Below are 9,285 nucleotides of genomic sequence, written 5' to 3'. Positions count from 1 at the left end.
GGCAACATGAAGAATTTTTGTGCAAGAGCTGTGGCAGTTTCTTTACAAGGTGAATTGGAAAACATGCTGCATAGGCAGGCAGGTACCTTACCCTTCCCATTCCCTGCAATTCCACCAACAAACACAGAGTGACACACTGCTGGCTGCTTCTCCAGCTGAACATCCTTACACACAGAAAGGACATGCAGGGAGCACCTCTCCTCTCCTCTTGTAGTTCTTATCACAGAGACACAATTATTCACAAGATTTTTTCCCTCTCTGCATTCTTATTCCCTTTAATAGGAAAAAAAAAGCTCGCACTTTCTTGGCAGATTTGCCTCAGCAAAGCTAATGTTGCATCAAGCAACACGGTCTCAGAAAATGGTAAGAGTTAGTGCAAAAGAATCAAAGCAGTTACCTCAGCAAGTGAGAACAAATCCTATTCTGCCAGACAGCCACACAGTCCAGCAGGACTGTAGAAACCCAAGGACACAGAACAGTTACCACAATTTTGCCACTGCTTTGGCAGAGTGGATTCTGCAATCAGTTGTACAGCTGGAATTCAGAAAAATACAGTCAGTCTCCTAAAGCAATACATTGCTTCCAAAGTAAGTCACAGAATAGAAATAGCTTGGCTGCTTGTGGATTTCTGTTTTAGTGAAGAGTATTCATTGTGATTTTCCAAAGCCTAACAGGAACAAGTTCATGATCCTCAGTGCTTGTCTTCTGATTTACTCAGTTAGCAGGAAAACAAATACTCTGTTAGAAGGCTGATTGTGAGTTCATAATATCTCAAGGCATACCTTACTGTTTTTCACCCTTCTGTCAGGATAATGGAATAGGAGAGAAGAGTATAAAATCCTTTATAAATCCTCTGATCAGTAACATTCAACTATTGGGTTATTTTCAATGTACTCCAATAAAGGTAAGGACGTGCTGCCTTGGACGAACATACAGCAGATGTCGATGTTCCTTGAAAAAAGGTGGGAATAAATACACTTTTTACTTGGTCTGCATACTAATTAGTGTTTTTATGTTTCACTTTTTCACTCTGTCTGTAATTAAAATAAATAAATTAGAGCCTAAATTTAGATTATGGGCAACTAATTATTGTGAGTATACATGCATGCATACATGTACCCGCATGTATTTAATGTGTATTAGCACAACATGGACTATACTATACCTAAAAGCCAGAGCAAAAAGTCATATGTAGCCATGCACATTCCAAATCCACACCTTCTTATTTATGTGTTTTTGTTCCCTTAGTCTTACCTCACTATAAATATCTGACCAACAACGAATTTGCTACAAAATACTAATTCTTCTTACCATGCACAAACAAACGTTTTTGTCACTCTAGATTGTCACTGTACACAGCTTTTCCAAGCAGGACACACGTTTCCTAATGGACATATTTATCATACTGAGGAACATTACTGCCATGATGAAATGCCTTTGCAATAATGAGTCATTGAGAGACACTTTATCAATGTTTTAACATATTCAAAAATAATCTTTGTGTCTAATACAAACAACTCATTGGCAATTATCTTGATAAAAAATCTTAAGGGGAATGATTAAAGACAATGAATTTGTTTACTTTGAGAATAAAGTTCTCTTCTGGCTGCAAGTACAGCTCCAGGGTAGATTGTTTAACCATCTGCTCAGACTGTAGGTTCCCCATCCTCAGAACATCCAGAGATGGAAACAGGTCACTGATCACGCCTGTGAAAATTGGGATATCATCTGTCACTATTTTATGCAAATTGAAGTCTCTTAAGATGCACATAAGCACATGGAAAAAGAAGGTAAACAATGTATCACAAGAACATTAAATAATTGTTTTAGGAGTCTCTTTTTATTCAAAGGAAAAGCACCAGAAACATATTTTACCCAGTCCTCCGGGATGTTCCTGTCTCCTTGTTTCAGAAATTAGCAGAACTGACTTGATAGCATGAAGTCCCCAGTCATAACAGCCCTACAAAGACATTTTAACTAATCATGTTAGCACATGAAATAAAACTGAGTGGTAATGTTCATGAAGAAAATAATAATTTTACACACAGAGTAAAAAAAGACATTTTTATTCACTTGTAGTCTTTCAGTGGCTTTTGGTCAGCATTAAAGGTTGACTAAAATATATAAAAGGCTGAAATATATATACCTGTATATCTATTTCATTTTCAGTATTCCACCATTTGATTCCCTATTCTTAACTGGCTACCAGCTGAGTAAGGTTTGAAAACATATTCTGCAGCCACACCTAGGAATTCAGTATAAACACAGCCTATTAGTATTATCAATGACCCCCCCCAAAAAAATCCCCAAAAAACCAACCCCAAAACAACAACAAAGAAGCAAATTCACAACTTAAAAATACACCATTTTAAGTTGACAGATGCTATGCATCTATCCTCTTCCATGACAGTGGTAACTCTGAGAGTGAATAAAATGTACTAAACACAGCACAAAAAATAATTCAAGAAAAAGTAATTTCCAAACTCAGGACAGTTCATGATCAGTAAGAAAAAAAATTTGGAGGTAAATTATTATTTATCTATTATCTGCATTGAAAAGGATTCTCCACACTTTAGAAATGGTACATCTGGTCAAAGAAGTTAAAACAGAATTGATAATGAAACCATTATGGACTGTGCTTAATAAGATTTTTTTTAGATTTAGGCAAGGATTTTTTTGGTGTATTTTGGCTTTTTCTTTCTTTTTTTTTTTTCTGTTGTTGTTTTGGTTTTGGGGTTTTTGTTTGGTTGGTTGGTTGGTTGCTGTATATGCATCTTAAAAGCAGCCTCATGTGTTTAATTTCATTATCTCTAGAAAATTGCAAGAATGTGCCAGGAAATCTTCAGGAAATTTAGACATAATTTCAAAATTATGCAGGCATGAAAATAAAGTCGTTTTTTATTTCATAAAGGCCCTGTTGAGTTTATGGTTTAAGGTTGAAGCATTCTTCAAGTTATAATTCCATTGATAAAAATGAATATTAGGAATATCTTGCAAAAAATTATACAGCCGGAGATTATTAAAACAGCATACATACAGGAAAGAGTTTGTACAGTTTCTAGGGTTTGCATTTTTAAGATAAGATTTCTAAATATGAATCCTTTCTAGTATAATAATTAAATTATTTAGAAATGCTTTTCCATTCCCTTTTTTCCAGCTTTTTTTTCACTGCTTTTACTGGGGAAAGTTTAAAGACATGTCCATTCAATTACAATATTCTATGTGTTTTTCAAAATAATTTATACTCTGTTATTATTCTCTTCTCCAGAAGATTGTTATTTACATGGGTGTTACACAGCAGCACAATGTTGTCAGTCATCCCAGGTATGAAGATATACAATTGGTGATATACAGTTGTTTAACGCAAAATGAACACATTACAAACATCCAAAGGTAAGAAGAAAGGACATTTTCCAAATTCATGTCTGACAATTTATTAAGGATGGACACGTGATTATTTAGAGTGTCTTTAAAATACAAGATAAGACAATATGCATAAATCCCTCCTATTATGCAATATTCAGCTGCACTGGTATGGAGTGTGTGCTAATGGATATGCATTAAATCCAGAAACCCAAAGAACCCTCACCTGTTCAGGGAGCAGCTCCCTGCAGAGAGGTTGGAAGGTGATGAACTTCCTGGCTAACAGACAGGCATCAATAAACCCTTCAGCAGCCAACATCATTCCAGAGACCAGTTCAACGTCAGGGACAACCATGGCACAGGTTCTAGGGAAGGAAAAAACCCATAATTCAAATGCACAGATTAGTATTTAAACATGGTGAGAATAAGTCAGCTAAATCAAATGTCTGGTGTGTGCAAACATTTTTAAAAACAGAGCTCAAGAGAGTCACAATTAAGAGTGTCAATCTAAGCTGACAAGGACCCGAGTTCAAAGCAAAACGAGCTAATTAGGCACTGGTGATTGTTAATATTCCATAACATTGCTGCACAAAAGAGGCATCTGAGAAACACAGACAGGTACTGCCCAAACTCAGAGCAGGCACAGGCTGCAGTGGTGGCACTTGCCAGCAGCTGTGCAGGGTCTGGAAGCCAAGTGCAACACAACCATTGCTAAAAATGGCATCCCTTTTTAAAGCTCTTCAATTTTTTTTTTGAGAGCTTTAGTGCTTTATATGAAGGCTTGGTTACCTTTAAAGGTTTTACTGTTTCTTTTCTAAATATAACTGCTTAAACTTTTAGAACAAACACCCAGAAATTTTAATGACACAAATGAAAAATATCTCATTAAATCTCATTTTTAAAGCAACATGAAGTAATAATGTTATTGCCAAACAATTTCACAGTTTCCTCATTAAAAATCTTTACTTAATTTACATCCTAGCAAAAGGGAGATCTTGAATTTTATGTTCAAGCCAGCTACAAACCAGCAAATTTATTCCTCAGAGCTCTTTCTTACTACTGAAAAAAACCAAATATTTCTTATTTTTCCCCATCCAGAAATCTACTGCTGAACTAAATGACCAGTTTTAATTTTGTCATATTTGAGTATGAATGGGGAACTTCTCATTTAATTCTGTCTGACCTGCACATCCAGGGATCATAGTAATAAAAATATTCCAACTCTGGATTTCAGTGTCGTGTTTTCACCAAGAAATACAAATCTGTTAAAAAAAAAGATAACACAATGAAGACTTAAAAGAAAGATACTACTTACAAAAGAGGAAAACTCACTAGACCTCGGAAGCAGAGGTATTTTAGCTTTTAGCAGTCTGTCTGGCACTGAATTAAGAAGGAAAACACTGGACTATTAGAGCCCCAGAAAGTGCATGTGGTTGAAGCATGTCTATAGGAAGAATCACCTTTGGAAACACAGAATAAAGGAGACTAGTAGGGATGCAGAGGGTTTGAAAAGGCCAGGAGACAATATTGAGTAAAAAACCCCAAAATGGAGAACATAGGACAGTGGGAAAACAAGGCATGTCTCAAAAGCACTGGAAAGTCCTGGAACCATGGAGACTTCTTGCAAAGTTGAATCCCTCCAAACTTCTCACGCATAGGGTTGCCATGATCTCACATGGTAGGACTTGAACTAGTTTCAATAGCAAAACTTTAATTGTAATCTGGTAGGACCAGAATTTACTCACATTTATTCCTGCAGTTTGAAGAGAAAGTTATTTTTGGGTAGTACATTACACAGATGATTTTGTGTTACCATCTAGTCTTTCATTTACAAATAGTTTCAGAAGAACTTTGGGAGGAAGATATTACTGGTTCAGTATTTACAGTCTGCAAAGAACAAAGAAGCACTCCTACCACACTAACTTCTTTTTCTTCCCAATTTTATTGTGGATAGGCTTTAATTGTATAGCCACTACTGACTATACATCCACCAAGAGATGACTGAATTCCTCAAAGCTCCTGTCTGGACCAAACCTGTATAGATACTCCCTACGGACTAAAATTAAAATATTTAACTTCTTTTTCTTGAAAGCAGCAGTTTCCAGTGTAATTCACATGAAAAAGAAGCTAAACAACAATCTCCATACTGCTTAACAGAACATCTCACCTCATCATCCATGTATTCTGAATAGTTGAAAATTTTCACCATCATACCAAGGGCACAGCCTAAATCTTCCATAGTCTCTGTCTTCTCTGTGCCAGCTCCTTCTGCAGTAACACCACTCACTGCAAGGTGGAGAGCCTGGGTTGGAGTAATAGAACACCTTAACATATGAAAAAAGATTTTTTTGGATTGCAATGAACTTTCACAATATCAGGAGCTTTTTTATAACTCTTATGTTTCATGGATGATTTATTCCAAGTCCACTTTCTCATTAAAATTTAATGTCCTAAACCACAAATGTATCTCTTCCATAGTCATGTAAAACCATAGTGTGGTACTACTTGGAAAGTGCTTATTTTAGAAAAGAAAGCTAACTACATCGATATTTTTTATCAAGAAGGAAGATCCTATCAGTGATCACACACAATAGGAAATAGGAGGGTGTAGTTGCTGCTTTGCTTATTTCAAAGACTTGAATTTGGCTTCCCAGCTGAGGGTTGAAAGCATTAAGCTAGCCAGGATGCCTGACTGTATCTTTTTTGATCACTTATTTTAACAAGAAATTCCATATTGGAGCCAAAATACGCCGAGAAAAAAAATTTTCACTGTATGTGGTATAAAAAAATAGTAGTTTGGACTTTCATAAATGAATACAAAAACTTGCTGAAAGATTCTGATTAACCTTGGCAAAGATCTGCTCATATTCCCCTTCAGACTAGACATTAAATATGTTAGCTTAAGTTATGCAAAAAATATTTCAGTTTTTATAAATGTAGTGACCATTAAACTCATACCATTTCTTATGTGCACCTACATGCACATAGATTCTGAAATATATTGTGTCTTGATAACCTCATAGTATACCTATGAGGTAGGAAAGAACTCTAAACTTCTAAGAAACTTTTAACTTTTAATTCCTGAAACAGATAAAGCAGACAGTGTTATTTATAGCAGCCATTACCTGTCAGTCAAAGGTGTAATAACTTGCCAAGGGATATTTCCCAAGTACTCGTAAAAGTACTGAAACTGAGCATCACAAATGTTGGCAAAACTGTTTCTGGACATCATCCCATCTGTGGCATACCTGTGACAGCAAGCAAAAGCTCTGGAACTGGAGACCTAAGAGCCATCAAAGAGCCATGATGCCAGGTAGGAGCTATTCAGGTGGTACAAATGCCACCCATCACAAAGCTGCAGCTGTCATCAGCAGGTCGCACAACTCATTCCTAGCCACTTATGACTAATAACTACCACAATCTATTATAAAGGATTAGATGTACCTCGAGGCATTTGTGCTTTTATACAGATGCAAGTTTAATAGAAGATCATTTTAATAGAGCTGTTACAGCAGAACACAAGGGCTCTCCACGCAAACAATGCAGTCTTTGCAAGGGAGCTGACATTACTTTGACCACAATGAGTTTCATTTTACTCCTCAAGCCTTGTTTCCTCTTATCTGAATGCCACCTTAAAAGCCTATTTTATTTCTGAGGCTTAGGGGGAAAATAAGAATTCTTTCCTGTTTCAATTCCAATCCAGTGAAACATTTTGGGCATTCAAGCCAACAGCATTAGTTTTACCTGAAATAAAGTTGTACATAGAGTAAGCACTTTGGTTTAAATAAACATACATTATTTCAGTTGTCTGCACATACAAAAAGTCACCACAGGAAGAGGAGATGCTCTGGAGGTGCACATGCCTCTGAAAGGAGAGCAAAACACTGTGAATTGCTGAAGGCAGAACAAACTGTGAATGCAAAATACAGCTGATTCAAACATGCACCCTCTGGGCTTGAAGGCTTGCTGATACCTCTCTGCCATGAACATTGGTACAAATGGCCATGATTTTTTCATGATCACCCGAGGAAAGTTCTCCAAGCAGCATGGTAATAAAGAGCATTTAGCTCAGTGACCTGAAAAGATTTAGGTAACCCTCTAAAACCAGATGGCTTCCAGTACTGCTACCATTATTATTACTAGAAATTAGTTCTGCCTACATCATGAACTAATTCACCATAAAAACAGGCTTATATATACAAATTTTCTGATGTTCAACATGAGATGCCAGAAGAAATCCTGCTTTAAACAGAAATTTGAACCATCTCCAAAACAACAACAATCCAGGTGAGCACAAATGCTGCAGATGGTCAGCTAGGCAGGGTAGGAGGAATGGATGGATAAGAAGTTGTACATGAAATGGAATTGAAAATTCTGTGGTTATAATCTCCATAGAGATATGTACCAGACTTTATGAAATTGTACTAATTGTACAAGAACATTTATTGGCAAACTAAAAATAGTCCTTAGGAAAGATCAGAGACATTTTAAAAATAGACAAAGCAATAAGGGGATGAATACAAAATACGATATAAATGACTATACAGAGTTACGCAATGCAAAGTGACTATGGAATTATTCAGGTTTCATATTAAAAGGGGGAGAAGAAACCCCAATGTCAGCTACTGCTTGTAATTCAAAGGAGGCAAATGTAAAAAAGCATGAAAATATGGATAGAAAGATATAAATGCATTTTCTATTACAGGGAAAACTTAGATAGTTCTGTCAGATATTCACGACCCCTTTAAAGTCTCTTTCCTATTTTGTATTTCCCTTCAGCAGATATTCTATTTTGGAAAGCAAAACCAAAACTACTGAAAGTTTTCACAAAGAGAAAGAGTACTCACAGCAGGAGAAAAACATTTAGGAGAAGTTTGAGGTAAAAAAGGGTAAAGCAAAAAATCAAATGGTACAAGGTATCCTTCTGAAATGGCACATGGTATCCTTCTGAAAACCAAACATAGATGCAAACTGCTTGGTTAGACATAAACAAACCCTATAGTTTTGGCTTCCTTACATCATGGGTATATATGTATTGAATTGTACGTACACATCCTGAATGCATACTCTGTTCTTAGCACACCATTGTGGCAGTATGTTCACTTTTAGCTTTTGTCTCAATTCAGAATAATCCTCCAAACCCCAGTAATTAAGATGTGATGCCCATGAGGTAGCAGAAATGGAAGAAAAAGTCATGTTTCTTTTTTCAGTAGGTGCTGTATTGTTTAATGTGTTATAGTAATATGTTCATATGTTTAACATTTAATATGTAAACCATACTAATATGACTATTTTAATGCTACATTTACTTTCTGTGAATTAAACAAAAAGGAGATGTCCAAACCTGCTTCTTGTGTCAACCCTTCAGGGCTGTTGCCAAGCTCTCTTTCAGCCTACCAGATGCCATTTCTACATCTAAAACCCATCAAGTTTGTGATGTACTAAGCTCAGCCTGGGCTGGGTGGTCAAAAACTCACTGCTCTCTCTGTCTCTCTTCATAGGCCAGTGTGGCCTCCATGAAGCAGAGAAGTACTGCATTGTATAGTTTATTCAAGGTGTAGCAACCAAGGCTCAACCTTTTGAAGCGAAAACCACCCAAGCATGCATAAATTTATGCACGTAACATAAATGGTATATTTTGTACTAAAAATAAAGGAAGTTCATCTCATTAATCTTCTCAAATGATTTTCATTGCATCAGTAATTTATACAAACTTGAAATTTTCCCTCCATTTTCTCTGTCACTGTACCTTCAGCAGGATTTAGATGAGACACAGGATATTGGAGATTTTTTTTTTTTACATATCCACTTGATTTGAACACAGACATACTGTCTTAAAGCTCCAAATAAGAAAGTGTGGAGTTTTTGTGTTCACAGCCCCAGAGTAGGCACAGACAATGCAGCAATTTCTGTCTCCATGTG

At 36.3% G+C, this 9,285-nt stretch overlaps 1 long non-coding RNA gene across 1 annotated transcript; it reads right to left on the bottom strand.

Annotated features, from left to right (window-relative positions):
• Positions 1 to 1,620: 1,620 nt before the first annotated feature.
• On the bottom strand, positions 1,621 to 5,652 carry LOC132081618 (uncharacterized). The gene is made up of 5 exons (XR_009419697.1): positions 5,531 to 5,652; positions 4,547 to 4,625; positions 3,590 to 3,728; positions 1,876 to 1,960; positions 1,621 to 1,707 (listed from the first exon to the last, which is right to left on the bottom strand). It is a non-coding gene; the product is annotated as an uncharacterized LOC132081618 (long non-coding RNA).
• Between the last annotated feature and the right edge of the window lie 3,633 nt (positions 5,653 to 9,285).

Source organism: Ammospiza nelsoni, chromosome 1, assembly GCF_027579445.1.
Source record: "Ammospiza nelsoni isolate bAmmNel1 chromosome 1, bAmmNel1.pri, whole genome shotgun sequence".
In the NCBI taxonomy this organism is placed as follows: domain Eukaryota; kingdom Metazoa; phylum Chordata; class Aves; order Passeriformes; family Passerellidae; genus Ammospiza; species Ammospiza nelsoni.
The sequence above is the reverse complement of the archived record's forward strand: the minus strand, read 5'-3'. Positions and strand labels throughout refer to the sequence as shown.